We start from the raw sequence: 14735 nt of genomic DNA, 5'->3' as shown, positions 1-14735 counted from the left end.
ACGTGGACAAGGGCGGTGATTGAAATTACTTGTCACTCGAACTATATAAGTTCATCACACGTGTAATTTGTAAATTGTATCCAAATGACACTCATCCAGGTAGCTTGCAATTTGCGTCCAAATGACACGAGACGTGGTTAATCGCTATGATTTCCACCTGGTGACATTTGCTGCGGTATATACGAGTGCGGCTCGCTCCGGCCTACGGATCGGAATTGCGGGCGCACGATGGCGGGCGGTCACATCGTGGCAATTTTGAGCAGCAAAACGAGACGCGCGTGGCGCTGGGGGGGGGGCAGGGGGGCGGGGATACACACACACACGACACACACGACACGTACGGCTTGGAAGAGCGGAGACGGCGCAGGGAGGGCGGCACGGCCGAGCTCGCCCAGAGGAAGGGTGCGCACGCCTGGCCACGGCACACGAGCGACGTCACGCCGTCATCTCGCAAACGTCTTCGCTGAACGCCTCTCCTTGGCTGTTTTCAAAAGTTGGAGAAAAAAACCAAAGAGATTCCTCTTGTTTTTGTTCCCCGCCCCCACCCACCACCACCAACATTCAGCTATCGGCATCCTCGAAGGCCCTCTCCAGAGCCAAGCAGCTGTTTGTTTAACCGCGCTGCTCTGCACTTCACACACAATAACAGCTCACAACATTCATAACCCTTACGACACGCATCACTGCTCCCAGGACATGGGTTCCTTTTGTGTGGGAGCTATAAACGTTGGGCCTAAAAAAAGCAGGTCAATTTGTTTTCAGTGGAAAAGTAAACTCATTCACGCTTGCGCTATATATACAGTGTTACGTTATAACGTACGGTCGCTCGGTCTAAGGCGGTAGGCTACGGGGTCAAGTTGTGTTGGCGTGAGCACCGATATCCGGCCAGCACAGGGGACGTGATAGGGGTGACGGAGCCAGCACCAACCCGGGCTGCTTTGTGTATTTCCAGTGCCGATGGTTGCCCTACCGTACCGAGGATTCGATTTTGGGCCTAGTCTACCAAAGGCCGGGTTCACATTCCAATTGACAACACAATTATTCAGCATAGACCAGGAACTCAAGCCAAGACATTGGGATCAAAGCGTGCATGTACTACCCACTCCGTAAAGGCAAAGGTATAAACATCCACGAACAATTTAATTTCCACTTACAATTTTACGGAGCATCCATATGCCACACGGTATGCATACGGTCCACGCATACAACAAATAGTGGCGGAAGATCTTTAATTATGAGAGCGGTTTCTGCGGGAGCTGTCAGCTTGGATATTTGAACGCAAAGTGACGGCTCTCCTCCGTACGAGGTCATGCCAATAAAGTCCTGCGTTCTCAACCGCAAAACCCTTGAAGCCGAACATGCAGCCAGCGCGTGCACCCATCCACAGGCTGATTAAACACCAATCAAGCGGGGTTAAAGTTCGCGTCCCGGAGGGGAGCGCCCGTAAAAGGTTGCCGCTTGCCACTGTGTAGCAGCAGTTCCACACACTCACGACAATACGAATGGGGCGACTTAAGAGATGGTGGGGTTGGTGAATCACGCAGTGACGGAGATCAACAACAACAGCAACAACCGCCATTCGCCACGACGTGGCAGTGATGTCACCACGTTGCTTGTGTCAGGCTAGGTGCACGCACACACACACACACAAGTAGGTCTGCCAGGATATGCAATGTCCTGTTAGCGCGTGCGACTGCTAATAATGCCCTTCATAAACACACGATTTGTGTTATTATACGAATTTCATTTTGAAAAAAATTCCCTTAAAAGGTTAGCACAGCAAGCCAATCTCTGCCGGACGATGGCGACAAAGTCTGTAAGCTATCCCCTCGTATGCGTGATCTTTCTCCAGCGACTCTGGTTTCCTCCAACACCGAACAAAACTACTCCAGGTGAAACCGAGAGGAACCAAACGCCACAACGTCCGTCTGCTCAAGAAGTTGAGAAGCAGCGCAACACCCCAAGCCGCACAAGTGACGACGATCAGGAATTAATTCTCCTCTTATCTCGCGTCCACTCGCTCGCTTTTTACATTTTTAACGTCTCGCTTGATCCGTATCGTGTACTGCCTCCACTTCGTAGTTTGCACGACTACGTGTTGACTTTTTTGCTCATTCAAACGCTGTCTCCCCGACAGACCTGGTCTTCACCTGAGGACGGCTGCTTGCGTTGTGGCCGAAACGTCGTGAGAATTATTTTATTATGTTTTATTTTTATTATTTCCCTTCTACGTGACTTTACCGAAAGAACCAAGAAGATACGTATTGACTGTCTGCCGTCTCTTTTTTTGTTTGTACTGTCTCTCGTCATTCGCTTTTACTGGTGTGATCGATCAGAGTCCTGTCCCGTCTGTACTGCCCGTCTTGTTCCTGTCTTGTCTGTACTGTCCATCTCGTTCCTGTCTCGTCTGTATTGTCCATCTCGTTCCTGTCTCGTCTGTACTGTCCCTCTCGTTCCTCTCCCGTCTGTACTGCCCGTCTTGTTCCTGTCTCGTCTGTACTGTCCCTCTCGTTCCTGTCTCGTCTGTATTGTCCATCTCGTTCCTGTCTCGTCTGTACTGTCCGTCTTGTTCCTGTCCCGTCTGTACTGTCCCTCTCGTTCCTGTCTCGTCTGTACTGTCCCTCTCGTTCCTGTCTCGTCTGTATTGTCCATCTCGTTCCTGTCTCGTCTGTACTGTCCCTCTCGTTCCTGTCTCATCTGTACTGTCCATCTCGTTCCTGTCTCGTCTGTACTGTCCCTCTCGTTCCTGTCTCGTCTGTACTGTCCGCCTCGTTCCTGTCAATAATATTCGCATTAATCAAAAATAAGCGGTTGTCACAATCGCGATTCTCTGCACATATCGTGATCTTAACTGAGCGTAATCATGGTTAACGAAAAGACGTCCCGTGACTGCCGCAGATGTTTATATATTACTGAACTGATTAATGATTAATCATTATGCGTATTAGCTTCCACGGATTCCCAAGTAGTGCCTACTTTAGCAATGCGCTGGTGGTCGCTATCCATTTATTTTTTAAGTTTAGACAAAATATCCAAAGTATCCAAACCGCGAAACGGGCGCAGATTTCCAAAACGTTTCAAATTAACACGAGACCGCGAGGCGGCTGCCGCGGATTTCTGAAGACCCACTCTTTAGCACTTGCCCATGGCCAAATCATCCGGAATGCGTCCGTCTGGGTCGCATCTCGAAAGCTAAGCCACGGGGTGACCCTGGAGAACGCTCGGATGAGCCATGAATAACAGGCGTCATAGGCTTGCTACGTTGTTAGCAGAGGGCAATGCAGCATCACACGTTGTTGTACTGTACTTCTATGTCCCGATGTCTATGTTCATCGCCGTCGTAACGCAATATTATTAAGTACGTGTGGTCGAAAACGCCCTCCTCATCCAGCACTCGGATGCTGTGCGTGTTGGCCGCGATAACCGCATTGTGGACGAGACGCGGTCCTACAGTGTGTAGCTTCCACGGATTTCTAAAAAAAGAAACTACTTTAAAGTTAAAAATTGACGCAGCGGCCAGGTGGCTTCCGCGGATTTCTAAAGACCTACTTCTTAACGAATTTAAAGAGGCTGCCAAGCGCGCTCGGTCTGCTGCACAAAGATTCTGCCAATATCAGTGGTGGCGCAGTGGTTTGCGTGTCCTGTGCCCTCTGAACCTGTCCACCTGGGTTCGACTCCTGGGCCACGGCTAACATCAGTGGCGTTATCTGAATCAGTCTGAGATGCCCCCCCACCACCACCACCTCGAAACGGCGTCAACACCCGCACCGACCGGCGTGAAGTATGGCCAAACGACACAAGCGACCAAGGGGGGGGTCCTTCATCCAGCGGTGTATTAACAAGACGCCTACATCTTATTGGTTCTTTCGGTAAAGTCACGTAGAATGGAAATAATAAAAATAATACAAATAAAACATCATAAAATAATTCTCACGACGTTTCGGCCACAAAGCAAGCAGCCGTCTTCAGGTGGAGAACAGGGTCTGTCGAGAAGGCAGAGTTTCCACCTGAAGACGGCTGCTTGCGTTGTGGCCGAAACGTCGTGAGAATTATTGTATTTTATGTTTTATTTTTATTATTTTATTATTTCCATTCTACGTGACTTTACCGAAAGAACCAAGAAGATGAATCCCTGCAGTCACGAAAGCTTTAAATAGAAACAAGACGCCTACAGTATCTAATTCTAGATTTGAAGCTTTCGTGACTGCAATGATTCATATTCTCAGGTTTTTTCGGTAAAGTCACGTAGGTAAAAAAACATTAAAAGTAAAATAAAATAAAAAATCACGACGTTTCGGAGGCAACACAAGCTTCCGTCTTCAGGTGGTACCGTCACAGCCACGAAAGCTGTATCAAGTAAATGAGAGATTGCAGAAGCTACCACTCCGTTTATATAATGGTTGGAGAAGGTGGTGGAGCAAGGGCCGCATACTTTTTAAATCCTTTATATTAAGTTCGCTTGCTTGCGTGCGTGCAAACCTTTCGGTCGTTTTTTAACCCACTTCCCGTGATCCAATCGAGCTGACATTTTGCACACAGACTCGTTGTGCGAGACAATTAATGTTCGTGAAAAAAAATTCCAAAATTTTACACTGTTTAGGGAAAACAAATTAAATATTTAATTACGAATTGTTTAATACTGCAGACAATCATCTGACCCATAGGTGGCAGCCATCTCAAGCCAGAGGACGAGAGGACTCTAGCCTCCACGCATATAAAGGATTTATAGTGAAAAACTTTGTTTTTACGGGTTATGCTTATTATTAATACAGTATCGGCATATCCTCGAAGGGGCAGCCCACCGACGACTCCACCACCTTCAAAGGCTCAAGCCCAAATAACGCGAATTTCACTCCAAACCTCGCGGCTAAACGCTGCGAGCACGAAGCGGAGCATTTGCGTCCCCTGTCACAGCCCAGCGCCACGTTCGAAGCCTCCTCCTCCTGATGATAAACATTCACAATTATCGTGGTCGTGGGGTGGGGGAAGGGGGGGTACGATCACAAGTGCGACAAATCGTGTGTCCGTGTCGTACGGCTGCGAGAGAGAGAGAGAGGAAGCGTGGGGGGGTGGGGGTGCCAGGAATCCACCTCGGAACTTTTAATCTTGTTTCTGTCTCTCTCCTCTCTCTGTCTCCTCTCTCTCTCTCTGTCTCGTCTCTCTCTTCTCGCCCAGCGACTTTGAAACCAGCTCGCCGTGCGGCGATCCGCGTAGTCTCTGTCGTTGCAGAGAAGACGAGAGAGTGAGAGGGGCACAGAGAGAGGCACAGAGAGAGGGAGAGAATCGCCGATTCGCGAGCGGCGTGGTGGTGCTGCTGCTGGTGGTGGTGGTGCTGGTGCTGGTGGTGGTGCTGGTGCCGGTGGTGGTGGTGGTGCTGCTGGTGGTGGTGGTGGGCAGGGGAACTCACGGCGGAGCGAGGCCCGGACGGGGGTCGAGGCGGGGGGGTCCGCTGAGTCTGTGGCCGCCTCCACCGCGCGCGGCCCGTGCCCGTGCCCGGGGGCCCGCCCCTTCCACGCCCACACAGCCGCTAGCCCCGCCTACTGCCTCCTGCCTCCTGCCCCTCCTACTGCCTCCACTATTCACTCGCCTCCTGCCCCTCCTCTCCTATTCACTCGCCCCGCCTCCTGCCCAGCCTCCTGCCCCGCCTCCGCTATTCACTCGCCCCTCCTACTGCCTCCACTATTCACTCGCTCCTCCTCCGCTATTCACTCGCCCCGCCTCCTGCTCCGCCTCCACTATTCACTCGCTCCGCCTCCTGCCCCGCCTCCACTATTCACTCGCTCCACCTCCTGCCCCTCCTCCACTATTCACTCGCCCCGCCTCCTGCCCCTCCTCCACTATTCACTCGCTCCGCCTCCTGCCCCTCCTCCACTATTCACTCGCCCCTCCTCCTGCCCCTCCTCCGCTATTCACTCGCCCCGCCTCCTGCCCCTCCTCCACTATTCACTCGCTCCGCCTCCTGCCCCTCCTCCACTATTCACTCGCTCCGCCTCCTGCCCCGCCTCCACTATTCACTCGCCCCTCCTCCTGCCCCTCCTCCGCTATTCACTCGCCCCGCCTCCTGCCCCTCCTCCACTATTCACTCGCTCCGCCTCCTGCCCCTCCTCCACTATTCACTCGCTCCGCCTCCTGCCCCTCCTCCACTATTCACTCGCCCCGCCTCCTGCCCCTCCTCCACTATTCACTCGCTCCGCCTCCTGCCCCTCCTCCGCTATTCACTCGCCCCGCCTCCTGCCCCTCCTCCGCTATTCACTCGCTCCACCTCCTGCCCCTCCTCCACTATTCACTCGCCCCGCCTCCTGCCCCTCCTCCACTATTCACTCGCCCCGCCTCCTGCCCCTCCTCCACTATTCACTCGCCCCGCCTCCTGCCCCTCCTCCACTATTCACTCGCCCCTCCTCCTGCCCCTCCTCCACTATTCACTCGCCCCTCCTCCTGCCCCTCCTCCACTATTCACTCGCCCCTCCTCCTGCCCCTCCTCCGCTATTCACTCGCCCCGCCTCCTGCCCCTCCTCCACTATTCACTCGCCCCTCCTCCTGCCCCTCCTCCGCTATTCACTCGCTCCGCCTCCTGCCCCTCCTCCACTATTCACTCGCTCCTCCTCCTGCCCCTCCTCCACTATTCACTCGCTCCGCCTCCTGCCCCTCCTCCACTATTCACTCGCCCCTCCTCCTGCCCCTCCTCCGCTATTCACTCGCCCCGCCCCCTGCCCCTCCTCCACTATTCACTCGCTTCGCCTCCTGCCCCGCCTCCACTATTCACTCGCCCCTCCTCCTGCCCCGCCTCCACTATTCACTCGCCCCTCCTCCTGCCCCTCCACTATTCACTCGCCCCTCCTCCTGCCCCGCCTCCACTATTCACTCGCCCCTCCTACCGCCTCCTGCCCCGCCTCCACTATCCACTCGCCCCTCCTCCTGCCCCTCCTCCACTATTCACTCGCCCCTCCTCCTGCCCCGCCTCCACTCTTCACTCGCCCCTCCTCCTGCCCCTCCACTATTCACTCGCCCCTCCTCCTGCCCCGCCTCCACTATTCACTCGCCCCGCCTCCTGCCCCGCCTCCACTATTCACTCGCCCCTCCTCCTGCCCCTCCTCCACTATTCACTCGCCCCTCCTCCTGCCCCGCCTCCACTATTCACTCGCCCCTCCTCCTGCCCCGCCTCCGCTATTCACTCGCCCCTCCTCCTGCCCCGCCTCCACTATTCACTCGCCCCTCCTCCTGCCCCGCCTCCACTATTCACTCGCCCCTCCTCCTGCCCCTCCTCCACTATTCACTCGCCCCTCCTCCTGTCCCTCCTCCACTATTCACTCGCCCCTCCTCCTGCCCCGCCTCCACTATTCACTCGCCCCTCCTCCTGCCCCGCCTCCACTATTCACTCGCCCCACCTCCTGCCCCGCCTCCGCTATTCACTCGCCCCTCCTCCTGTCCCTCCTCCACTATTCACTCGCCCCTCCTCCTGCCCCGCCTCCACTATTCACTCGCCCCTCCTCCTGCCCCGCCTCCACTATTCACTCGCCCCGCCTCCTGCCCCTCCTCCACTATTCACTCGCCCCGCCTCCTGCCCCTCCTCCACTATTCACTCGCCCCGCCTCCTGCCCCTCCTCCACTATTCACTCGCCCCTCCTCCTGCCCCTCCTCCACTATTCACTCGCCCCTCCTCCTGCCCCTCCTCCACTATTCACTCGCCCCTCCTCCTGCCCCTCCTCCGCTATTCACTCGCCCCGCCTCCTGCCCCTCCTCCACTATTCACTCGCCCCTCCTCCTGCCCCTCCTCCGCTATTCACTCGCTCCGCCTCCTGCCCCTCCTCCACTATTCACTCGCTCCTCCTCCTGCCCCTCCTCCACTATTCACTCGCTCCGCCTCCTGCCCCTCCTCCACTATTCACTCGCCCCTCCTCCTGCCCCTCCTCCGCTATTCACTCGCCCCGCCCCCTGCCCCTCCTCCACTATTCACTCACTTCGCCTCCTGCCCCGCCTCCACTATTCACTCGCCCCTCCTCCTGCCCCGCCTCCACTATTCACTCGCCCCTCCTCCTGCCCCTCCACTATTCACTCGCCCCTCCTCCTGCCCCGCCTCCACTATTCACTCGCCCCTCCTACCGCCTCCTGCCCCGCCTCCACTATTCACTCGCCCCTCCTCCTGCCCCTCCTCCACTATTCACTCGCCCCTCCTCCTGCCCCGCCTCCACTATTCACTCGCCCCTCCTCCTGCCCCTCCACTATTCACTCGCCCCTCCTCCTGCCCCGCCTCCACTATTCACTCGCCCCGCCTCCTGCCCCGCCTCCACTATTCACTCGCCCCTCCTCCTGCCCCTCCTCCACTATTCACTCGCCCCTCCTCCTGCCCCGCCTCCACTATTCACTCGCCCCTCCTCCTGCCCCGCCTCCGCTATTCACTCGCCCCTCCTCCTGCCCCGCCTCCACTATTCACTCGCCCCTCCTCCTGCCCCGCCTCCACTATTCACTCGCCCCTCCTCCTGCCCCTCCTCCACTATTCACTCGCCCCTCCTCCTGTCCCTCCTCCACTATTCACTCGCCCCTCCTCCTGCCCCGCCTCCACTATTCACTCGCCCCTCCTCCTGCCCCGCCTCCACTATTCACTCGCCCCACCTCCTGCCCCGCCTCCGCTATTCACTCGCCCCTCCTCCTGCCCCGCCTCCGCTATTCACTCGCCCCTCCTACTGCCCCTCCTCCACTATTCACTCGCCCCTCCTCCTGCCCCGCCTCCACTATTCACTCGCCCCTCCTCCTGCCCCGCCTCCACTATTCACTCGCCCCTCCTCCTGCCCCGCCTCCACTATTCACTCGCCCCGCCTCCTGCCCCGCCTCCACTATTCACTCGCCCCTCCTCCTGCCCCGCCTCCACTATTCACTCGCCCCTCCTCCTGCCCCGCCTCCGCTATTCACTCGCTCCTCCTACTGCCCCTCCTCCACTATTCACTCGCCCCTCCTCCTGCCCCGCCTCCACTATTCACTCGCCCCTCCTCCTGCCCCGCCTCCACTATTCACTCGCCCCTCCTCCTGCCCCTCCTCCACTATTCACTCGCCCCTCCTCCTGTCCCTCCTCCACTATTCACTCGCCCCTCCTCCTGCCCCGCCTCCACTATTCACTCGCCCCTCCTCCTGCCCCGCCTCCACTATTCACTCGCCCCGCCTCCTGCCCCGCCTCCGCTATTCACTCGCCCCTCCTCCTGCCCCGCCTCCGCTATTCACTCGCCCCTCCTACTGCCCCTCCTCCACTATTCACTCGCCCCTCCTCCTGCCCCGCCTCCACTATTCACTCGCCCCTCCTCCTGCCCCGCCTCCACTATTCACTCGCCCCTCCTCCTGCCCCGCCTCCACTATTCACTCGCCCCGCCTCCTGCCCCGCCTCCACTATTCACTCGCCCCTCCTCCTGTTCCGCCTCCACTATTCACTCGCCCCTCCTCCTGCCCCGCCTCCGCTATTCACTCGCCCCTCCTACTGCCCCTCCTCCACTATTCACTCGCCCCTCCTCCTGCCCCGCCTCCACTATTCACTCGCCCCTCCTCCTGCCCCGCCTCCACTATTCACTCGCCCCTCCTCCTGCCCCGCCTCCACTATTCACTCGCCCCTCCTCCTGCCCCGCCTCCACTATTCACTCGCCCCTCCTCCTGCCCCGCCTCCACTATTCACTCGCCCCTCCTCCTGCCCCGCCTCCGCTATTCACTCGCTCCTCCTACTGCCCCTCCTCCACTATTCACTCGCCCCTCCTCCTGCCCCGCCTCCACTATTCACTCGCCCCTCCTCCTGCCCCGCCTCCACTATTCACTCGCCCCGCCTCCTGCCCCGCCTCCACTATTCACTCGCCCCTCCTCCTGCCCCGCCTCCGCTATTCACTCGCCCCTCCTACTGCCCCTCCTCCACTATTCACTCGCCCCGCCTCCTGCCCCGCCTCCACTATTCACTCGCCCCGCCTCCTGCCCCGCCTCCACTTTTCACTCGCCCCTCCTCCTGCCCCGCCTCCACTATTCACTCGCCCCTCCTCCTGCCCCGCCTCCACTATTCACTCGCCCCTCCTCCTGCCCCGCCTCCGCTATTCACTCGCTCCTCCTACTGCCCCTCCTCCACTATTCACTCGCCCCTCCTCCTGCCCCGCCTCCACTATTCACTCGCCCCTCCTCCTGCCCCGCCTCCACTATTCACTCGCCCCGCCTCCTGCCCCGCCTCCACTATTCACTCGCCCCTCCTCCTGCCCCGCCTCCGCTATTCACTCGCCCCTCCTACTGCCCCTCCTCCACTATTCACTCGCCCCTCCTCCTGCCCCGCCTCCACTATTCACTCGCCCCGCCTCCTGCCCCGCCTCCACTTTTCACTCGCCCCTCCTCCTGCCCCGCCTCCACTATTCACTCGCCCCTCCTCCTGCCCCTCCACTATTCACTCGCCCCTCCTCCCGCCCCACCTCCACTATTCACTCGCCCCACCTCCACTATTCACTCACCCCGCCTCCTGCCCCGCCTTCCCTATTCACTCGCCCCTCCTCCTGCCCCGCCTCCCCTTTTCACTCGCCCCTCCTCCCGCTTCCTCGCTCTTGATCCGCTTCTTTCTCCGCTTCACCTCCCTCTCGGACCCACGTCTTAGCGAGAGGGCCCTTGCCTACAACAACAACTAAAATCTCAACACATTCGTCAATAGCACGGCCTTAAAGGCAACGTACACCATCGGCGACGTGCCTGTCAACATCACGCAGTTCCCCAGCAAAGCCGACTGCCGATGAGACGCCGCGTGTCGAAACCGGCCCTGAATTGTGTTCATGTTGAATCCCAGAAGGAAGTGGGCCCCGATGGAATGTTGTAATACCTTGAGAGTTTTATATAAACTAGGGGTCGGTCGTTCGCCAATTGTTGCAGCGGTATACAGTTCGAATTCAGCGGCTGCCCTGATTAACACTGCGGGTGTAATGACATCCTAAACACGTTCTATCCGTTTTACGGTGAACGCTTCAAATCGCTTTAAACTATTTAATGTGGCGCTGCACTCTGATGTTGTCGGCGAAAACATGTATTAAAAGGAGGCGTTGGAAAGCTGAAATTTAGCATAAAATTCACTTGAAATAATTCAACGTCTAACTAAAACTGCAGATGTTCAGAATATTATATTGAAATTATCTTATAATTATAAAATATTAAAAGTAATTATAAATATAAATAAATAATTGGAACTTTGTAGTAGAACGAAGCTAAATTGAGAGTACAATAATACACTCACATATTCATTCCACAGAATGAAAAGCCCTGGTAGAATCATTAGAATCAAAATGTTTAATAACAATCATTTAAAAAAGTTCAAAATGTATGCTTCTCCATTCTCCATGCTTCATGGAATAAATAAAAAGTGACCTTAGTAAATCTAAATAATAAAATAGTTAATAATGAAAAAGAATCAAAATTAGTGTTGGTATAACAATTCTATATTCATTTGAAGTTGCGCATTTTGATGTGACGTCACGTTTCTCAAACCCCCCCCCCCTCGTCACATATCGTCACAAATGTCTGACCCCCCCCCCCCCACCTAGGTGCGTGACGTCATTTATGGACGTCCCCATATACGTTGCAATCGTCTCGGTTTCTGTGCCTGTTGTTGTAACGTTCTGACCCGCTCCTTCTGGACATCTGCGAAAAATTGCTTTATGGCTCATCGGATTCGTCCAGTCTAAGTACAGATTCGGATTCCGACTTGGCAAACGAGACCCTCGTGAACAAAGAGCTAGGAGGTTCGGCGAGGCTTCCCCCGGGTAAGCAAGCGGAATGACAACAATACAGTAAGTATTGTAATACACAAGTAGAGATTTGTATCGATATTCTTAGGTTTTTTTCGGTAAAGTCACGTAGGTAAAAAATTTAAATTAATAAAAGTAAAATAAATTTTTAAATAAAAATCACGACGTTTCGGAGGCAACATAAGCTTCCGTCTTCAGGTGTAACCGTCACAGCACGATTGCTGTATCAAGTATTATCAAGTTTATACAGCTATCGTGCTGTGACGGTTCCACCTGAAGACAGAAGCTTGTGTTGCCTCCGAAACGTCGTGATTTTTATTTTATTTTTTATTTTACTTTTATTATTTTTAATTTTTTACCTACGTGACTTTACCGAAAAAACCTAAGAATATGAATCCTTGCAGTCACGAAAGCTTCAAATCTTTGTATCGATGTTTGTTGTTTAATAAAATACATCTCCGTGCTCACCGTATTTCCCCCCACGCCTCTCCACGCCACGCTTCTAATTTCCCAGTCCGCGTCCGCCAACGAACTCGGGCCGCTCGCAATGTGGCCGCTGTAATATTTACGAACAAATTGAGCAGAGTATAATTGTATCTTGTGTAAATGGAATGGCAGTGAATCTTGCACTAAACGAAGTGATTAAACACTTTACTGCAGTTCACTGTAGCACTGTATTAATGGCAGTGAATCTTGCACTAAACGATGTCATAAAACACCTCACTTCATGTCACTGTAGCACTGTATATAAACTGACCTTCAATTTGTTCAAATTCATTGCTGTGATACTTTATTCTCTTCTGCTTTCGGTCGCTGGGGTTGAAATACATTTCATTCGATACAATATCTGGGAAATCACCGAGAAATGTCTATTTTACCCTAATGTAGAAGCATAAATTAGACTTACCTTTTGTCTTAAGTGCTGATGAAATCAATAAAGACACCAAATCGACTTTGTTGCTGCGTAGAATTATTTATTAGGTTCACTTTCAATAAAGAAACTTTGAGCGAATTTGCGGGAAAAAAAATTTCCGCGTGAGTGTAAAAATCCACCCGCTCATGAATATTAATGACGGGGGGTGCAGCATGTGGAGTGACGTCACGCGCGTTACACACAGACAGACATTCTTGGCTCAGTATAGTAGTAACTAGGGGTTGTTCCATTTACAGCCTTCGGCCAGGAAAGTCACAAAAAAGTTGCACACGAACGACGCATTCACGCAAGCACCCGATGCTCCGTTTACAAGTTTTAAAATGAAACATCTTAGAATTGTATTGTTCTGAACTAGGTCATTGTATTCATTAAAAGCTTACTATCATTTTACATCTGGAAGACTTAATTGAAAAGGACATTTCGTGGCGAATTTTCTCTCGTCGTTAAGTAGATGGCCTTGCTGGATGCTCGGTTCGATGCGGACTTTCACCTGGTTGGGATTACGGGATCGAGATCAGGCGACACGGAGCTGCCGGCAGTGCGAGAAGACCGCCGTCTGCAGATCGATTCCAACGTAATCGAACGTCTGTCCCATGCGCCTCCGTCGTTCTCGTGCAGGGGGCGTGTAGGTTTGTAGCGCCCCCTGCATGAAAACTACGGAAAGTGCAGCGTTCATCACAGATACAGTTGTGCACTTACATTATAGTAGTAATGGTTGAGGGGGGGGGGTGTCCACCGCTTTCTTTGCCCCCCCCCCCTCATCTCTCTACACTTTCACCCAGCCACGAATGCCCTTATATGAATAGGCGAGCTAATTAATTTGCCCATTTTAACGTGCAATTAGAAATGCGTAATTGTAATTATGCATGGAGATTGGAAGCCGCGTGTCGAATACGCAATTTTTGTCTGTCGTGCACTTTTAATTCGGCAGAAATTAACATTTACATTTTAAACGCGGAGGAGGAGCAATGTTGTTTCTTGCTTTGAGCCGTTGCAGCAGACAAGATTCCCATAGTTCAGAAGAATCAGACTATTTATTTATATTGCACTGGAGGAATCCGATGAGCTACAAAAAAAATTCACGCCGTTCTTCCTGTTATCCGCAATATTCCAGGATAAGAGGAGTTTCCAGACGTATCCTGCTCATACTCGTGATAACTAACGTGCATGAGCTTGAAAACAAATTTCCCCTGCTCACGTTGGTTTAAATCACGCATTGCACCCGAAATACATTGACTGTATTTTAAAACAATACTAATAAGCGTAAATATGTCTGGATAATGAGTTGGGCAACGTTTTTTTTTACAGGTACGAAATATGTTTTTTTTTTACATCCCAATAATTTTCAGGACGGGCTTGTTGGAGTTCATTGGGGAAAATGAACGTGATAATAATATGGTTTTCCCCCTTTTTTCTGGCAACAAAACTGAAACCTTTTTACAAGGATTCATGTCTGCATTAACCACAATACTTGCAGTCAAAATGCTAACAAAAAACACACTGATAATATATGCATTGTCCTTGAAACTGATTGGTCCACACCAAGGGACGGCTTTCTTTTGAGCCTCGACCCAATTGGTGCTCGACCAGAGGACGCCAAAAGGCGTACAGCTCAAAGACAATGCTGCACTATCAAAGTAACGAGGGCTTGGGGTGAGCATCTACATCATTAGACCTCCTTTGCCAGTACCAAAATAGAATTCAGACCTTATTGGTCACCCCGTCCCCTTATAATCTCGACGTTCATCCTACAAAGTCCCATCACAAGGGAGAAACACGAACACAAAAATAATCACGTGGACATTTAAAACAATGTGTTGCCCGTACTGAAACGGCTGTACGCCGTATGTGCCTGAAAACTCAAATTTCCATGTACACGAATACGCCACAAACCGCGTGGGTTGACAGCTGTGCAATCGAGCACAACATTATTTTTTGGGTGTGTAGGCTGCGTCTTATAATCCGGACAATGCGCTCAATTTCTGGCGTCGAGGGTATGGGGGGTGGTGGCTTTTGGGGGAATCTCCGCGCCACGTGCGAGCCACGTGACCTCGCCTCGACTT

The 14735-nt window shown here is 53.5% G+C and overlaps 1 protein-coding gene across 1 annotated transcript in view; it reads right to left on the bottom strand.

The window, feature by feature from the left end:
* The window catches only part of LOC133347091 (pleckstrin homology domain-containing family H member 1-like), a 39885-nt gene extending 34379 nt beyond the window's left edge, over nt 1-5506 (bottom strand). Inside the window, 3 exon segments of the mRNA XM_061559044.1 lie at nt 342-481; nt 5091-5217; nt 5408-5506. The gene's annotated coding sequence lies outside the window, so the exon portion shown is untranslated.
* Between the last annotated feature and the right edge of the window lie 9229 nt (nt 5507-14735).

This window comes from Lethenteron reissneri, chromosome 25 (genome assembly GCF_015708825.2).
Source record: "Lethenteron reissneri isolate LAM-NWPU_2019-01 chromosome 25, ASM1570882v1, whole genome shotgun sequence".
In the NCBI taxonomy this organism is placed as follows: Eukaryota; Metazoa; Chordata; class Hyperoartia; order Petromyzontiformes; family Petromyzontidae; genus Lethenteron; species Lethenteron reissneri.
This window is presented reverse-complemented; position numbering and strand designations above follow the sequence as displayed.